Source organism: Eptesicus fuscus, chromosome 4, assembly GCF_027574615.1.
Source record: "Eptesicus fuscus isolate TK198812 chromosome 4, DD_ASM_mEF_20220401, whole genome shotgun sequence".
Classification (NCBI taxonomy): Eukaryota; Metazoa; Chordata; class Mammalia; order Chiroptera; family Vespertilionidae; genus Eptesicus; species Eptesicus fuscus.
In genome coordinates this window covers 21,159,292-21,178,751 of record NC_072476.1, presented here as the reverse complement: position 1 = coordinate 21,178,751, position 19,460 = coordinate 21,159,292, and the positions used below count along the sequence as shown (strand labels likewise).

Sequence of the window (19,460 nt, the reverse complement as noted above, 5' to 3'; positions counted from 1 at the left end):
AAAGGCAACACAACATACACATGTATCATGTCAGGTAATACTGAGACTATGGAGAAAAGTAAAGTGGGAACAGAGAAAGAGTATGGAAGGACAAGGGAGAGAGATTTCACTGGGAAAGGCCTGTCCAACCTTGCCTTGCTAGTCATGCTAAGAAGTGTCCACTGGATTTTAAAGCATAGGGATGTTCTAAGATGGGTAGGCATGGGAGTGCCATGACCAGATGGCTGAGAAGTGACGAGGGCTGGAATGTGAAGGACCAATTGGCCAGTATTGCATAAAGAGGGAGCAAGAGGGTGCCCCAGACAGAAGGAACAATGAGCGCAAAAGCCTAGAAGCATGAAAGAACTGCAAATAGTCTGACAGTTGCAGCTGCGAGACAGGGACTTGCCACAATCATGGGCAAGTCCCTTCCCTTCTCAGGATCATCACATCTATTAAATGGGAGATAATAAAACTGACATTTTCAGGCTCAAAGAGAGCATATATAAAATCCCAAGCACAGTTTCCCTCAAACCCTAGGCATTAACAAATGACAGCTATTATTATGAGAATGGCTTCCCATTGAGAATTCCTTGGCTGGAGAATCACTCCAGACTGAGGGCTGATAATACCTGCCATTTCCTTTAAAGATTGTCCGAGTCCACCTTGTGGAGCCAGTGCTGCTTCTTGGGCCCCACTGAAAAGCTCCCTCCTGTTTTTATAAAGATCTGTTGACATGATTTATGGGGCACTGTGTCCATTAACATTTTTAAGTGCTCGATAAATCCGCCAACCACCTTAGTAAATTAATCTTAATAAATTCACGGTAGAAAGACCTGCACTTACCAATCAGCATGTGAGAGCGAGTGCACTCTCCTGCCTGCTGTGGGAAGGGCAGGTGTGAGGAATGGTAAACCTTAAGACAGAGAGGAAAGACACTGGAAAGTGCCTTTTCTACTCCCGGTAGGAGGAATCTGAACCCATCTCAACCGCAGTTTCCTGATCCATCCAATGGGATAAGCAGGGGGAGGGAATGTCTGACTCACAGGCCATATAAGGCACCCAAAATCATTTGATCTGGCCCTGCCAAGACATTAGAGGTGAGTTAATTAAATGTTAGACCAATTACAGCAGGCTAATTTTTTAAAATACATTTTTACTGATTTCAGAGAGAGGAAGGGAGAGGGAGAGAGAGCTAGAAACATCAATGAGAGAGAATCATTGACCGGCTGCCTTCTGCATGCCCCCCACTGGGGATCGAGTCCACAATCCTGGCATGTACCCTGAGCGGGACTCAAACTGTGACCTCCTGGTTCATAGGTCGATGCTCAACCACTGAGCCACACCAGCTGGGCTAGCAGGCTAATTTTTAAGTTGATAATTCATATGACCCACAAATGATATTATAAATGGCTTTTGGCAGAAAAAATGTTCCCCATCCCTGGGATAGAGAATGCAAAATATGTTTTCCTAAGCTTGTGACATGTTCACGGTTTTTGCCAAATTTGCCCACTTCCTATTTATTGAGTAACAAATTAATTAAATACTGTTTGTTAAAATAACTCTTCTTAAATGCAAGTCTAATATCACTACCTTTGCTTAAGTCCAAGCAGTAACACCTATAAAATTGCAGATTTGATGTGCCAGTTATATTTTTCTAGTAGATTGTAATCAAAATTATAATAAATGCATTGATGGACTCCCTAAAGTTTTCTTATGTGCAACTAAATACGTAGATCCTACAGTGAGCTGATGCATGAGAAAGGTAAGCACTCCAGGCTGTGAAGTCTGATTGCCTGAATTCTCCTCCTATTTCTGCTCCTTTCTGGGTGATTTGGAGCAAGTCACTTTACCTCGCTCAATAATATATGAAATTAATACATTCTGGCCAAGTGGCAATAATTCCATAGGTCCAAAGTTAGTTTACCATTTTAAAATTATTCCATGTAATTTATAAGGTTGACCATCTAAAAAAGAAAATCCATATGATCATTTCAATGGATCCAAAAAAATCATTTAATAAAATTCAACATCTTTCAGCAAACTAGAAATAGAAAAGAATTCTTTAAACTGACAATGGGCATCTATGGGAAAATGTACAGCTAATATCATACTCAATGGTGAGATGCCCAATACTTTCCCCTAAAGTCAGGAACAATGTAAGAATATATTCACTTCCACCATTTCTATTCAACATTATATTGGCAGTTCTAGAAAGCACATTAAAGCAGAAAAAGAAAAGGAATCCATGTTGAAAAATACTAAACCTATCTTTATAATCACCTGTGTAGAAAATTCTTTGAGATATATAAAAAACAAACCCTTCCTATTACAACAAATAAGATTTTGGCAAGGCTGCAGAATACAAGGTCAATATACACAACTCAATTGTATTTTGATATAATAGTAATAAACTATTATAATTGAAAGGTAAAAACAATGCAACAGCCAAATAATATTAAATACTTAGAAGTAAATCTGACAAAAGATATGCAAGGCACATACACTGAAAAGTACAAAGCCAGCCTCAGTGAGAGAAAATTAAGAAGACCTAAATAAATGGAATGAAACACTGTGTTCATGGTTTAGAAGACTTCGTGTGGTTGAGATATCAGTTCTCCTTAAATATATAGATTCAATGTAATCCCAATCAAAATCCAAGCAGATTTTTTTATAGAAATAACAAGCTGATTCTAACATTCATGTGGAAATTCAAAAGATCTGTAATAGCCAAAGCAACTTTGAAAAGCTGAATAAAGTTGGTTTAGAGCTCTTAAATAATTTTCCCAAAGTCAAATGAAGATCATGCCTCTTCTCCTCCCGTAAATGACATTTGGGACCAGTGTCATCTTGTCCCTTTCCTCAGGACTTATTCTAGGTAGTTACTTCCAAGCACATTTTCTAATTTCATCCTTACTATGACACTAGAAGTTTAACATTATTACCTTCCATACAGACAAGGAAACTGAGTCTCAGGTAAGTTAAGGCACTTGCTCAAGGTCACTTAGGTTCTGTTCATATTCTTTCAGAAGATGGTCTTCAAGAAAAAGCTATCTAGCTATCTACCTATCTATCATCTATTTATCTATCTCTTCTTCCTGACAAATAGAAACGTTATAAATAACATATTCACCTTAAGAATTAGGATTGAGAAGACCATTTTTTAAAATCCTCACCCAAGGATCTTTCCATTGATTTTTAGAGGGAAAGAGAAACAATGATGTGAGAGAAACATCAATTAGATGCCTCCCATATGTGCCCGACCCAGTATTGAACTTGCAGCCTAGGTATGTGCACTGACCAGGAATCAAACCTGCAACCTTTTGGTGTACAGGATGGTGCTCCAACCAACTGAGCCACCGGGCCAGGGCAAGAACTATCTTTTGACAGAGAACACCTATTCTAAGGTGATAAAACAGGATGTATTCAAAACCACTTCCTCTTCTTCTTGCATCAGGATTTTATCATGTAAATGACTAACTTCATTTGTGTTCCTTTCCAGAGCACTTGCAATTGAAATCTTTTTCAAGTGTTCTGACATATTTGCTGAGATTCTCGTTTTCTCTTATGACAGTGATCATATAACTGCATGATAACAGTCACCTACTATGTCAAATAGCATTGCAAGAAAATTCTATGAATAACACACCATCAAGGCCCAGTAGCGGCCTACTTATTTCTGAGTCCATTTGCTATACCCCCATTCTATCACAGAAAAGAATTTGGACAAGCCTTGGGTTTGTTTTAATGGAATCTGGTTTATCATTCTAGCAATCAGTTCCATGTATTAAAGATGTGCTCTATGCCTAGCACAGTGATTGATGCTAATGCAAGATAGAAAAGAACATCCTCACCTCTGTGTTTTTCCTTAACCTCCCTTTAAGAATCACCTGAACATTCTTATTTAATTTGTATCTAATGACTACTATATTCAATCAAGTACCTGCCTTCCCTGTTTTCCAAAAAAAAAATTTACACCATTCTACACTCACTCATAAATCTTAAAAAATTCATACTTATGCTCATTTCTTCTACACCCACTAGGCTGCCAAAGAACCCAAGACTAATATGCATATTTCCTGTCCCCAACAAAAAGCTCTCCTTCGCTTCCTTCCAAATCCGCTCTTCTGGCTTCTTGTACTAAAACAGTGTTACCTAGCTGAGAATATTGGAGCCATATGCATTAATTCATCTCCTCTTAACAACCACATCTGAGGCCTACCTCTGTCATCACATTTTCCTTTCCCCAGTACAAAGTCTCCAGGAAAAAAATCTTTAGAAACTCCCCATTTCTAGCATTGGTAGGGGAATAGAACCAGAAATGGTTTTTTCTTATGGGGCAGAGTACAAACTCTCCAACCCTAGCCCATGCGTAATTTTATCTTGTATGTGGAAGGCACCCAAAGGACCCGCTACCTATAAAAGACTCAGGGGGTGAAAGACACAGAATGCAGAGACAAGGAAGATAGATTGGTCATTACTGCCTTGGTTCTGACCATGGGTCTTGGCCAATAGGGGACACTCAGGATGGCTGGGGCAGAAAAATGCCTTCGAGTTCGCGTGGACATGGCATATTAGCAGGAGGGGTCAGCTGAGGTTGAGCTGGGAACACCAAAATGACAGAGATTGATTAACTGGGTCAGAGTCTGGTCATCAAAGTGTTAGAGGAGAGGTTAAGAGAAGTGTTCAGAAGGCATGCTGAGAGGGTGTTAGGATCCAGGTCTGATGTGGAACTTTCTCCATCAACAGCTGAGTCTGATGACATAAAGGCCTAGGCAGCTGGGGAAGATACCCTCAGTGATATCACAAAGAGTGGCCTACCAGCGTAGCAGAGGCCCCTCCTCCCCTGACTCCTAACCATCCTGTGTGGTTCTCCTTTCCACAGACCTCAGAAAAGTCCTGGCCAGCCTGGAGCACCCCACAGCCTATAGTTCTCTCTGCTCACAATCCCCTGGAGCCAGAGCAGAAAATCCTGAGAATTTCTATGGCTGCTTTGAAATACATATGTCTCTGCCTCTCACCAGGGTTTGTCTTTTCCAGCGAAATATTTGTATTGTAAAGCTTTGGTTCAAATGCCAACCTTACTACTTCGTTTGTCATGGGAAATGGAATAAGGGAGAAAAAGTGGGGTCACTTTAACACCAATATCTACCCCACGGCTATGCATCTACTTGTTTCCTTGATGCCAGTAGGTGAAAAGGAGTAGATATCTCACCTGCCCTGTCTCAGTCAGAAGCAGCGGAATTAGGAGGCTTCAGGGAGGTGCGATGGTCTCCCTCCTGTTGCAGTGACCCGAGTGGAAGTGTTCTGATGGGTCTGTGTACTTGTGTGACAGGAAGGCTGTTAGCTGTTAGGTTCAGAGGGCTGTATCTCTACACTGAGCCCAAGGACATGTGAAAACTGTCCCCAAAGAGCACATGCTAGAATTTTCTCCTTCAGACTTTGGTTCTCATATTTGATGCTTGGGCTTGGGCCTCCTGATTTGACTGCATTGGCAAAACATAACCCAACTTTTATTAGTTGCACACTTCCCCGCCTCCCCCCCCACACCCACACACACACACTCCCCTTAGAACCTCATACATGACCTTCTGCTTTTGACTTCACTATTTTGTAGAACATAACAATTTAAAGGAACCAGGGCCACCTATGCAGCATAATATACAACTGGGAGAGGAACTAATATCAGTGAACAAATGTCAAAACTCTAAGTACCTCTAGTCACAATTAACAGGCAGAAACTAAGAGGTAGGAGACGGGTTTAATTGCATAAAACACCATTAAATCAGCCAAGATAAGAAGTCATTATCTGAATAACTTATTTATTAAAATTATCTATATAAGGTTTAATTTGTTAACCTTTTGCACTCAGATGTCGAGTGTGACTTGACACGGTTAGCATCGGTAGCAGCTCAAGAAAAAAGCAAGCGAGTGCAAAGGGTTAAATGTTTACTAACTAATCCATGCATACTACTCTGTCCTTTCCTCGCTATTCTCTAGCCAGGCCAACTTTCTAGCTATTCCTGGAACATACCAGCTCAAACCTACCTCAGGGCCTGAGCATTGTGGTCCTTCTACCTGGAGCTCTCTCGCCAGGGTCTTCACATGGCTCAGTCTTCCTTAGAAGGGACCTGACATCCACACAGAAAGTTTCCCAACCTTCCCTGAGTCTTGCTAACACCTTCCACAACATGACATTACTTTATTTCTTGTTTACTTTCTCTCTCCTACTAAAACGAACATTCTGAGAGCATATTGCTTTTTTGTCCTATTATCCACTTTATCTCTAGGGCCTGGCATATAGTAGGCCCTCAGCAAATATGTGTGGAAGGAAGAACAAGATCGAGGGAAAGGGGTAAGCAATATTAGCTACTGGAGCCTTCATAGAAGGGAGACATTTCTGGAGACTGAATGGTCACAGAGAGCTTCACCCAGGAGACAGACTTGAGTCTGGGCCTTGGAGAAGGAGAAATCATTTGGACCATCCCCATGAGCCTATTCTCTGCTCCAAGAGGGGCCACTTATAAGTATCTAATGCAAGAAAGGCTTTGGTGGCATAGAATTGTAGCAAATGGTTATCAAGAGAGAAGAATATGCTTTGATTAGTGAACCAAGAGCCATTCATATCAATTTTGCCAGTCTCCTGAATGAAATGTCACTCGTTCTAGGCAAGGGAACAAGACCATTGTCCATCTTGAGTGACTTCTCACTGGACAGTATGAGGCTCGCTTCCCTCATATCTCAAGCATAGATAGTCATTCTCAGGAACTCCCATGAGCCACTGGGTGTCTGGAAACATAGACCAAGGGATCCTCTACCACTTCCACAGCTGTTCAGTCTGAAGGCAGCTTTTTGGGAACCACCCCTGAAACTCAGGTCCTGAAGTAGCTTCTAAGAAACTGGGTCAAGAAATAAACTTTTGTTGAGTGCACATAATGTGCTATGTGCTATGCCTAAGCATGTCATGAGGCTCAACTCCAACTCATGGACCCTTTACAATAATTCTTAGAGATGGGTCTTTTCCCCATTTTACAGAGGAGGAATCAATACTGTGGTTGACAATGTAGTTTAGTTACACTTGTTTTGTTGTTGTCGCAATCTTCTTAAGCATCTCTTTCTGTGTCTGGGGAGCTTCACATCTTATGAGTCTTGGAGAGAGATGGGATCTACTCCAGAAATTGAAAACACACACAACGATACTTGCTTTCCCATCCTCCCCTGCTGCTCAGGCAAGATCATGTGACGCAGGCTTGGCCAATCAGATGTGTCAGCCATAATCTTTGAATTGGGAACTGATGGCCCAAGAAACAGGGACGGTGAAGAAGTCATCTTAGAGGAAGAAATGCTGTAGCAGCATCCAGTGTCCCATGGAGGGCATTAGCAGGGTCCTTGTAGGACGGCATGGTTTTGGTGGTGGTTCTGGCTACTGTATCTCTTTGTCTCTGCTTGTTTTCCAACCTAGTTTTCCAGACACCCTGGAAATTCTATGAGCTCCCTAATATCTCTTCAGTAAATTCATTTTCTGCTGGAATCATTCAGAGTTGGGCCTTTTGCTTGCAACTAAGAAGTCCAGCTGATTCAGCCTTAGATAAGACAAGCAAGTCCCAATGAGGTGGCACAGAGCTGGGACTGGATGCTGGTCAGTCTGAAGGCAAAACCCATGCTTTCTCCACTATTTCTACACTTCCATAAGGGGAAACTTTGGGAAAATCCCTGATCTCATTTTACAGATGAGGCACACAGAGGACAGGTAACCACCCAGCCTGGAAGTGACTGGAACCCAGGTTTGAGCTCCAAGCCCCTGGTTCTTCTAATGTACCACAATTCACCTTCTATCCCACCACTTCCCAACATAAAACTCTTGTTTCAAATTAACTGAGGAGCTCATGTTAGAGGGAATGAGACCCTGGAGATGAGCAGAAGCAGGAGTGTGCTGAGAGCAGACAGAGAGGTAGGGGCTCACTGGACCTTAAGCAGCTGTTTCTGATGCTTTCTTCTCAGAGCAAGATTCAAATCTGCGTTCACCACCAGTTCCTGGGAAAATCCGAGAGGGAATGATTATCTGGGGGTGGGGGGTGAGAGATGGTCTCCCTCCTGGGAGCAAGCAGGGAGGACAGCTGAGAGGCAGTGACAGTCATCCAGGGGCAACAATGAGCTGCTCTAGTCCTGTTTTCATACGTGCAAAATGGGGATAACACCACTAACTGTACAGGTTTTTCTGAGAGAATGGGCAGTAGTAATTTTAGAACAACCTGTAGCACTCAGTATGTGCCACCCACTGTTTTAAGGGGTTCTTGTATATGAATTCTTTCAATCCTCACCAACACTTTGAGTACTTCTGTGATCTCTGTTTTATGATTACAAAGTGGGGCACAGAAAGGTGAAATTGTCCAACTATAGCAAGTAATTGGTACAGCTAAGATATGAACCCAGGTATTCTAGCTCCAAAATCAAAGATCTTCAGTGCTGTGCTAACCAAGTATGACAAAGGATGCACTAGAGCTTTGCAACTGTAAACTGCTTCACACACATTAGTAAACAATTTACTTGATGCCAAGATAGATTAGCAGTTCTAAGAAGGAAGACACATATCTGCCTTGTAGCTCAGCACCAAGCACCATATTTAGCCTGCAACAGGCATAGAAAACACGTTAGGGGAATGAATGAATGAATGAATGAACGAACGAACGAACGAACAAACGGATGAACGTAGGAACAAATAAGATGAGGATTCAAATGGTAGCAAAGAGATGGTGAGGAAAGAGCAATTTGGAACCAAGTAAGAGTAAAAAATAGAAATAAGGCTCTAAATGGGGATCCTCTGATGCATGCTTGAAAAGCCTTCAGCCAAGTTTCCAAAGGATATTTTTGCAAATGGCTTCTGCAAACCTGTTGTATTACAAAAAGCACGCTGTACGTGTTCAGCTCCTTCTTTTGTGCCTTCACATTTTGATGGTGCACACAGTGTGGAGTCATGTGCACAGATAAGACTACATCTGGTTGTATATACACATCATTAGAGATGTGCATGGAGGTCTGTGTATACACAGAATCCCACAGGTGTGCTCAGCCTTTGGGTATGGTGGTGCAAGGATTTAATTTTATATTGGACGTACCAGTGAACATTTGCAGGATCAGGTGCACACGCACGTGTGCACGCAGCTAATAATGGGCTAACATACATTTGAGCTTACTACGTGCCAAGCTCTGTCCTGCGCACATTGCAAATATCACCGCATTCAATCCTCCAGCGGTTATGGAAGTACCTGGTTATGCACATGTGCACGGCACTGTCTGAGCTGCACACACAGATTGCTGTTAGGTAAGCACAGGCTCAGACTGGCTGTCAATTTTCTGCTGTTTAACCTAAGCGACATGAATAACACCAGGAAGGCACACTTTCTGGGGCTGGAAGGAGTAACAATGAATTAAAAGATAGATCATAAAGGCCTTTCAAAATACCATCTACTTAAGAAACAGCAGACACCCAGTCTGCGTTTTCTTGCTGTGTAAACACATTCCCACCACCCCACTCACTTAAATAAGGCTCACTCCACTCTGGCAACCCCACAAACACCTTTTTTTTATAGTTTCTTTTTCAAAAACAAGATTGCTCCCTCGGCAACTGTTTCCAAGCACATTCCCTCATTCTGGGAGAGGGAAGGAAAAGGCATAGAAAGGCTCTGTCGCTATAGAGCAGGGTGGGGGACCTTTGTTCCTGCCAAGGGCCATTAAGATATTTATAACATCAGTCGTGGGCCAGGTAAGATTACCAACTTAAAAAGTAGCCTGCTCTATTTGGTCAAACATTTCATTAACTCACCCCTGATGCCTTGGCAGGGCCAGGCCACATGATTGCGCGTTCCCCACCCCTTCTTTAGATGAATCACAAAACAGGGACAAGGGGAGAGGAGTGGGGAAGAGGCAGAGAAGCTGATGGGATAGTAAGATGCCCTTCTCCCAAATGGACCTGGCCAAATGCCCCCTGACCCAGCAATATTTCTGCCATGTCCGGTAATTGCTAGTTGGTTCAAAGGTTGTGGTCTGGGTACCCCACCTGGGTTCATCCTCCATCGCACTTTAATACTAACGCATGTGCCTAGTATTAAAGGCCAGAGGCCTCCCTGAAAGAGTCTGCTGGAGCTAATGAGGAGAAGGAAATCATTTTCCTCAAAGAGGAGCATCTTTTAACAAAGGCATTTTCTCAACAGTATGTTGACTATATACCACCTGCAGTAGGGGGTGGGGATAGGAGACTAGAGGAAAACCCAACCCAATCTATTCTGTCCAACCCAATCTATTCCTTTAATCCAATAAATAATTCTGTTTTACCCAATTCTCTCCATTCCATCCTATCTGAATATTTCACTACACATCATTCCACACATTCTACTCCAAACTAGTCCATTCTCAGGCTCAGCCATCCCACCTCTTCACATTCCAACTCATCCCATTCCATTCCAGTTTAATCTATTCTGTCCTAACCGACTTCCATTTCATCTCATTCCATTGCAACTCAAGCTCCCCCATTTTAAGCCACTGTGGCCCAGTTAATGTCATTCTATCCCAATCCATCTTTTTCATTGTTTCATTGTCTTCTTAACCGTTTCAATATGTTCTTATCACTCCTTCCAGAAGTCTTGCTTCAGCATCTGTAATGTGAGCAGCCCCGTGGCCATGAGGAATATGAGAGGGAGCAGACCCCATCTTTGAACTCTTCCTGGAGAGACTGAAACAACCTTACAAAAACAGTGTAAGAGCCATGTAACCCTGTCTGCCTTCACAGACCCAAGTGAATCAAGAATCCTGGGCAAAATCCCTGATGTTCTAACTCTGCACAGATCATGAATAAGAAGCCGTGACAGCTTTGGTGCCATGAGGAGTCAAAGCCACACTAACAAGAGGTCAAATTCCAGACCTTTGCCTTAGCAGATGCATTAGGCAGGGTTCTATACCAAATTGCCTTGAAAAACTCAGTGGCTTAAAATAAAGTTTTATTTCTCATTAATGATTCATGTCCCTCACACCTTGGCTGGGGCCCTGCTGCATGGTTTCCTCACTGCCAAGACCCAGCTGACAGAGCAGCCTCTATCGGGAACACTGCTCGTCACCATGGTGGAGGGAGAGAGCACATGGTGATTGGCTCTTACATCTTCCACCCAGAAGAGATCCGATTCATTTCTGTTCACATGTCATTGCTTCTATCCACATTTGAAGGTCATGGAAGAGAAATTGTACTTTGGAGAAGACAAAGACTGGAGAAATTCTCATGTGTGTGCGAGGGGAACTAGAAAGATGTGATGGGCAACTCTAATGACCACCACATCAGCTGGGTAGCTACAGGCTCCTAACTTAGCTTCCTTGAACTGCAGTTTCCTCACTCGCAAAACAGGGATAATTAAAGACTACTTCTTAGCTCCATTGTAAATGTTCAATGAGATTGGCACGGAAAGAATGTTACACATAGTAGGTGTTTAATTAATATGAATTCCCTTCCCTAAGCCCCTGTATGTATCTCCCTGTCATCCTCCTTACAAAACCACCAGAGACACACATTAGATGGCTCTTCTCTGGGAACAGAGAGAAGCTTTCAACCCCCACCCCCATCCCAGCCCTGAGATCTGTTGCCTCTATTTGCAACAGGAGCTTCAGCCACGTGCTCATTGATGATCCATCTGCTTCACAAGTGTAATTATATCACAACACTGATTTCTGATGGGCATAGACCAATGCCCAGAGATGCTTCGTTCCCAAACATTGCAGAAAAAAAGTACCACACGCCCCGGAGCAGAAGTGTAATCAAAATGAACGCTCTTCAAGTACAATATTTTCTCATGCTCCAGAGAAGACTGGCAGACATCCTGGAACATGAGGTTTGGCCCCTCCAGAGGGCCAGCTCTCCCTGCTTGCTGGAGCTTGTGAAAGGTGCAATTTATACTCTGGGGCACGCTTCTGTCTTATCTAAAGACCTTGTGGGAAGCAGGGCCTGAGGTTCCCCTCCCCTCCCCTTGTGGTGAGTCACACATTGGAGTTCTACCAGAAGGTTCTAGAATGATGGGCATCAAATACCTCTACAATCCACAAAATACCACACTGGGGAGAACCAAGAGAAACAAAGTTCCACTGGCTATCAATGTATGAAGCCAACATTCATTAAGCACCTCCTCTTAAAACAAAACTCTGATTCTCCATCCCTGAGTGGACTGCAGCCACCACACTTTCCATTCAAAGCAAACAAACATTTCGAGGCTGACCCTGTTTTTGAAATGTGTTGTTTCCCCTGATTGATATCCATACTCATTTCCCACCACAGATTTGGTGGCTTAAAACAGCACAAATTTATTATTTTGAGGTCAACGTCCAAAATGGGTTTCATGGGGCTAAAATCAAGGTGTCAGCAGAGTTTCATTCCTTTCTGCAGACTATAGGGGAGAATAATTTTCTTACTTTTTTCAGCCTCTAGAGATTTCCCTCATTTTTGGCTCATGGATTTCCATCTTTAAAGTCAGCATTGGCTAGCTGAGTTTTTCTCATAATACACCACTCTGACACTTGTCTGCCTCCCTTGTCCACATTTAAAGAACCCCTGTGATTAACCAATGATAATCTCTGTATCTTAAAGTCCACTGATTAGCAACCTTAAATACCCTTTGCCATGTTCCATATCATATTCACAGTTTCTGGAATTAGAATGTGGACATCTTTGCGGGACCATTATTCTGCCAACCATGTTATCTATTCTACTTCCGATGCAGTGTGGACCGATCCATCTAACTTGTGTTCTATCCTTGCCTGTCCAAAGACTGAACATGTGACCCAAGGTATGCTAATAAGACACTGGAATTTGAATCTTGGGTTGAGTGACCCAATGGTGGAAAATGGTTGAAGTTTAATCATCTCAATGACTGAAAAGACACCTTTATTTCCAGTTCTCTGAAACTTCCCTAAAGTGAGGTTCTCCAGCATTTCCTCCAATTCTGTGAGTTAGCCACTTTTTTCTTAATAGATCATTTATTTAAGTCATTTATACTAGTAAGTGGTTTCTGTTGAATGCAACCCACAAGTCCTGAGAGATTCAGACTCAAAGACAGACACAAGGAGGTAAGTAGAGAAACCCACAGAGCCTAACGATAAAGCAGACACACAGACAACCTCTCCTGACTCGTATGGAGGACACCATACTTATTCTAGAGAAAGGGGGTGGGGGGGGAAGAGTTAGTGTGAAATAAAAAGCTGGACCAGATGAATTTATTTCCAGGGAGTGGTAGACTTACTATATAAATCTCTGAGTATTTTCACAGTTCCACTGTTGGAACTAGCCCTTTTGTTTACACTAAATGAAAAAGCAGTATAATAATATGCATGGAATAAGGTTTCTGCTTTGTTACCTTCCCTGATCTTTTTCTCACATAATTTCATCTAGAGAGCCATGCTGATCCCTTTAGGCAAAGGCTGAGGAACTGACTGCTGCTTCTGTCCATTCACTTGTTTAAGAGAGACTTTAATACCTAGTTTGTGCCAGGAACCTTGGTACTATGGAAATGAAGAAGTCAGACTCCCTGGGTTCACGGGTCCTATTTATTCATTCATCTAAGAAAATTTTCCTGAGCATACTTATGAGGTGCCAGCTACTCCATGGTGCTGTTTTCATGGAGATTAGAGTCTAGAGATAAAGGCTATAAAGGAGGCATGTGCTGATGTACAGAATAATCAGCAGGGAAATCTATTTTTTTCTGAATGAGAGATGTGTATTTGGCTAATTAATAAGCATACAAACATAATTAATTCAAGAGTTTGCAAAGATTTAATTATGTAGTCATGTAAATTTGGAATATTCTTTATAAAAAACAAAAGAGGCAGATACTAATTGAAGAGATTCGAGGAAGCATGTCTTGGTGGATAAGATATAGAAAGAGGAGACAGCTACAAAGTCTTTATATTCTTGTGACCATAAGGAGAAACTGAAGTCTGTCGTTCAGCTAAATAGAGAGAAGATTCAGCCCATTAAAACTCAAAGAAGGTGGGTGCCATTCTTGGTTATCCCATTTGTGGAGCTTTCTCCTCACATTAATGATAATTTAAAAAGAAAATCCATATGCCAGGAAAGTTATTAATATTTAGGAGCAGGGTAAACCATAGTCTGCTGGTTCTACCTTGGAAATATTGGGATAGAGTTTGGGAGAGCAGATAGAAGGAGACTTGACTTGGAGTAGTGAACACACAATACAGTTTACAAATTATGTATTATAGAATTGTATACCTGAAACCTATATAATTTTATTAACCAATGTTATCCCAATAAATTTAAATTTTTTTAAAAGATGAGGACAATAATAAAGATAATATGGAGAAAGATTTAGGGATTCAATAAAAGGGATAGACCAGGATTGTATACTTGATTGCATCTTGCATACATATGATATCTTCCTGTGGTTTCTCCCATGGTCATAGTTGAAACCAGACTAAATAAACTAAGTGTTCATGAATGCCCATGACTTCACCTGCCCTGCTCATCACCTTCCCTGCATGGGGGAGCCCTAGACAGTGCTTCTCAAAGGTCATTATGCAAATGAATCACCTCCTTATTAAAATGTATATTCTGATTTAGTAGGTCTGGGGTAGGATTGAAATTCTGCATCTTTAACAAGCTCTGTGGTGATGAGGATGACTCCCCAGACCATACATTGAGTAATAAGGCTTTGAGTAGATTGATCTGATTATCTTGAACATTGTGATGAATCTTCCTTCTTAGCTACTCTCCCTTGCTGCTGCCAAAGAGGACCAAAACTGTCACAAGGGGAAGACTGGGGTGAGGGTTCGGGGGGGGGTGGGGACAAAAGGTACCATGAGAGAGCAGAAAAAAAAATACATCTATGGTAGATATCTGGGAAGGCCAGACAGGACAAATAACATTTGAACCCCCTTTTGAAGGGTGAGTAAAAGTTTGCCAAGCCAACAAGCGAGAGGATGGCAGCATATGGCAATGAGACAACATGGGAAGAGAAACAGAGCTGTGAGAAAATGTAGTATATTTGGGGAACTACTGAAAGGTCAAAATGGATGAAGAGTAAGGTGTTGACTTCAAAGGAAAAATAAAAGAGCAGGGACTCCTGAGAATTCAGTCTGGCCAAAGTTGACACACACACAAAATAGGCTTGGATTCTGAAGTAGTGAAGATGGTGATGGCTATTGTTTCCTGTGTTGGGCACTGTACTCAGCTCTTTTCATAATTATCCCTTTTGAATATCACAACAATCCCCATTTTAGAGTTGGGGAAAGTGGGGCTCAGAGAAGTAAGATAACTTGTCCATGGTCACGGATCTAAGAGATAAAGGAGCTGGAATTTGACTCAAGGTAACCTGGCTCCAGGCACCATGGGTTTAACCATTATGCTACACTAACCCAACCTGGTGCTACAGTGCACTCCATCTCTGCCAGGAGGTGGATTCTGGAAACTCTGTGAGCATGAGCAAGGCAATAAACCACAGTCTCTCTTCCCAGCTGCCCTTCAACACTCAGGCCCAGAACTTGAGCCTGGTCAGCTGGAGTCTCCTCTCTTTTCCCCAGACATCTGTCTCACACTAAGAGAGCTTGGGGGAAAGAGGGGTATATGTCAAGAATAGACCATTCTTCCTTTGTTGGTCTGGGCCTCTGTCATCACTGATCAGGGCTTACTGTGATCAAGGAAGCTCAGCAAACTGGCTGAGGGCATTACTTCCCCCCAAATATTCTATCCTTAAACCAGAGCATTAATATCCTCTGTCTGGAACACCTGCTGCTGCCGCTGGTGGATGAAAGGGCCTTGCACTCCCGGCACCCAGGGTAGAGCAGGCGCTGACGTCAGACGTCAGAGCTGTTGGAGTTACATAATCCCAGAAGCTGCTTGAGCATGGAATAAGGCCATATTTAACCTCAGGGGAGCTAAAAATAGGCAAATAGAATTTTATTTCCCTATAAAATTTTAAGGCTTTAAATAATAAAGTGATCCGAGGTGAGGATTGTGTTTGGCCCCAGGCAAGTTTTTCACTGTTGAATTATGATCCCTAGGAAATAAATATGGTTTATATATATATGTGGAATCATTGTGGCATGTTTGTGTGTGTATATATGTCTGTGATGAGAGTGTGTATGTGTGTGTCTGGCATGTGTGTGTGGATAAATATAGAGAGAGGTAGAGAAATATATGGTTATATATAGCTATATAAATATAGAATATGGGCTGTGGTGAGGTGTAGAAGAATGAGTGTCAATGTGACTGGTGGGTAGGTGAGCATGAGGAGTGTGTACTTTGTGGGTGGGAAGGTTTTGACACAGAGTGTGGTATATTTCTGAAGCTGAGAGTGTGAGTTGTATTGTGTTGTTGAAACTGTGCATGGCAGGTGCAATGCTGATGTGTTTGCAGGTATGTATAAGGGTGTGTGAACTTAAGACGTTGTATCTGCTCTTGCTTATGTGAGTGTGTGGAGGATGTATTTCATTGAGTGTGGGTAACGAGTGTTTGGGTGTATTCAGATTGTATGGGGCTATGTGGGAAGTATAATTCAACAGTATGCATGTGGGGGTAGGGCCAGAAGTATGAGTTCAGCCTCAGGTGTGTGTTGGAAGGGGTTTGTGCCTATTTGTGTATGTGTGAGTTTGTGTGTGCACGCATGTACATGCGCACACCATGGCTAATGACACCAGGAAAGATAGTCACAGAGTCCTAAGCACCCTCCCCAATATTTAAAATATCCTAGATCCTCATTCCACATATTCCCAGAGACAAATAGGCAGGTGTTCTCCAGAATGCTGACCCACTGCCCTCCTTTGCCTCTCTGGGATCCCCGCCCCTAATTACCCTTTTGACCAGGCACGGGGTGTTAGAGCAGTTAGCATTTACTGGTAGATATGTGAGTCTCTCAAACTCTGGTCTACAGGCAGATTTTCCCTCCTGGTGGTGATGATGCAAACAAAACCTAAAAGCCTGTCCTGAGCAGAAATAGCCTAGAGTTAAAGCTCACTTCACAATTTCCCATAAGAATTAAGAAAACACAGTGTGGCTTAGAAGAAAACTTCCAGCTTCAGGGTTTCTGCTCTGACACTATACTGTGGTCTGATCTGAGGCAAAGCCTTCCTATTCCTGGTTTTAGAATCTTTGTCTTATTGCTTAACCACTCCAGCCACATATTTACACATTTAACGACTTTTCATTGACTCCTTATGCCCTTAGATAGAGTCCAGTCACTTTAGCATGCCATCCAAGATCCTGCATGGCCTGCCTGTACTAGTTTCTCATGTCCTGCCATTCTTCTATGTCATCAGACCTTCTAAGTTCACCAATCTGCTGGCTGTTCATCAAAGGCAATGTTATCGCACAAAGAAACATGTGTCATTATCCTTGTGCTGAGTAAATATAACTCGTCTGTCTTCTTTTCTACAGAAAGACCAACGAAGACCAGAAAGGATACATCCTACCAAACCCATTCATTGAATGAGTCACTCATTTATTCAAAATATTTTGGGGGAAATTAATAAGTTTTAAAAACTCAATTAGCTTCTAGAATACAGTAGCCAACCAAAGTCATGTTCCCTGCCCTTGTAAAGCTTATATATAAAAATGAACTGAAATCAGACTTTTGTCCAGAAACCTAGTCCCAGAACCTATGCCTGCGTCTGGAGAGAATGAGAGTTTGAAGAAAAGATCCCGTCCATCAGGTCAGTGTCTCAGGGCATGAGCTCAGGATTAGGTCCAGCTGGGTTTGAAACCTGACTCTGCCAACATTCGGATGTGTGGTCCCGGGCCAGTTTCCTAAAGTCTCTGTGTCTCAATTGCTTCATGCAGCAAGCCTACCTCAAAGGTTAATGAGATGTTGCCTTATTGTAAGGGCTCAATAAATGTTGGCTTTAAAAAGTTGCACCCTTGCCTGGTCGGTGTGGCTCAATTGTTGAGCACTGACCCATGAACCAAGAGGTCACTGGTTCAATTCCCTGTCAGGGCACATGCCCAGGTTGCAGATTCAATCCCCACTGGGAGGCATGCCATTGATGTTTCTATCTCTCTATACCTCTTCCTTCCTCTCTCTAAAATCAATAAAGACATATTTTAAAAAAATCTACTCTTAAAAAAAAGTTACACCCAACTTCCTCCCAATTGGCTTAGATCTGGCCCCTTTTGTTTTCTGAATAAAGGAATGTGGCTTCAGTTAAGAGCCTTGTCCATTAGCTCAGGCATCCAGCATCTTCTTTAGTTAAATAAACATTTTCACTGTGAATTTGTAATGATGTACTAAGATATAAGCTCCACGAGGTCATGGACATCTTTTGTCTGTTTTGTTCACCAATATAACTTCAGTATCTAGAACAATTTCTGACACACAGAAGGTGCTCAGGAAGTATTTCTTAGGATAATGAATACTGTACCTGTCAGCAGTTGCAGAAATTAATCTGTCCAATCATTGCTATTATTAACAACTGCCACTTTCCACATGAACAGTGAAATTCGGTCCATACCACATCTCTAATTCTCTCAACCAAATCATGAGGCAGGTCTGATTATTCCAATTTTCAGATGAGCAAACCTCCTATTCTAAGACCCAGTGAAGTTAACAAATTGCCCAAGGCCACATAACTGCTAAGTGACACAACTGGGATCTAAGTCTGAGGTTGGTTTTAACCCTGAGCTGGGCTGCAATCCAGGCACTCCTGAGCCTTCCTGGGGGAGGCAGAGCATCGTCTTTCCCTCTCATCCCTCTGAAGGAGCCCCAAAGGAGAACGTGAGGAGCACAAAGGAAAGGCTGGCAGTAAAGAAACAATAGGGCTGAAGGAACCTCATTGTCAATAACTGCCGAAAATTCATGACACTAATTAAGAAAGATGCTGCTTGTTCTGCCACAAGCTCTATCTTCTTGCAGAGATCAATAAATCAGAAATAATTATTTACCTTGCCTAGGCTGCTTCCCTCTTTTACTGCCTTATTTTCCCCCTCCTTTCTTTGTATAATGCGCAAGTTGATGAAGGAGCCTCATTTTCACTAATGAAAGAAACTTAATTTTATTGGCACCATAGCCCTCATTAAGAAGAGCAAAATCCACTTAGTGGTGGCTTCTGCTGCTTTCCATTTGTCCAAACCAAGGCCCACGATCAGCAGAAGGCCAGTTGGGCATGAAATTTAAGTTTCCTTTAAATCCATTGCTATTGTTTTAGGAAAGACATTGCATGATAGATGGGAACAGTCACTAAAAATGGCAATGGCCCTCTCCTCACTGCTGCTTTTTGTCTCATCCCGCCACTCCCTCCCCAGTAGTGTACACAATGCCAACAGTGAGGTAGCTCCAAAGAATTTGGAACTTAGAAACCGAGTTATCCACAGAATGTAAGATGGATAGCCGAGTAAAGATAAGTAACATCAGCTTAAAAGAACTGAAAATTAAAATCACCCAGGCTAGGATGTAACAGTTGATCCATCCATCAGAAGGGCTCTTACCCAGCCACACACACAACAA

General features: G+C 42.3%; 1 protein-coding gene across 3 annotated transcripts in view; it reads right to left on the bottom strand.

The window, feature by feature from the left end:
• Positions 1–19,460, bottom strand: part of SHISA9 (shisa family member 9) — a 283,052-nt gene that overhangs the window by 55,498 nt on the left and 208,094 nt on the right. The gene's annotated exons all lie outside the window — the stretch shown is intronic.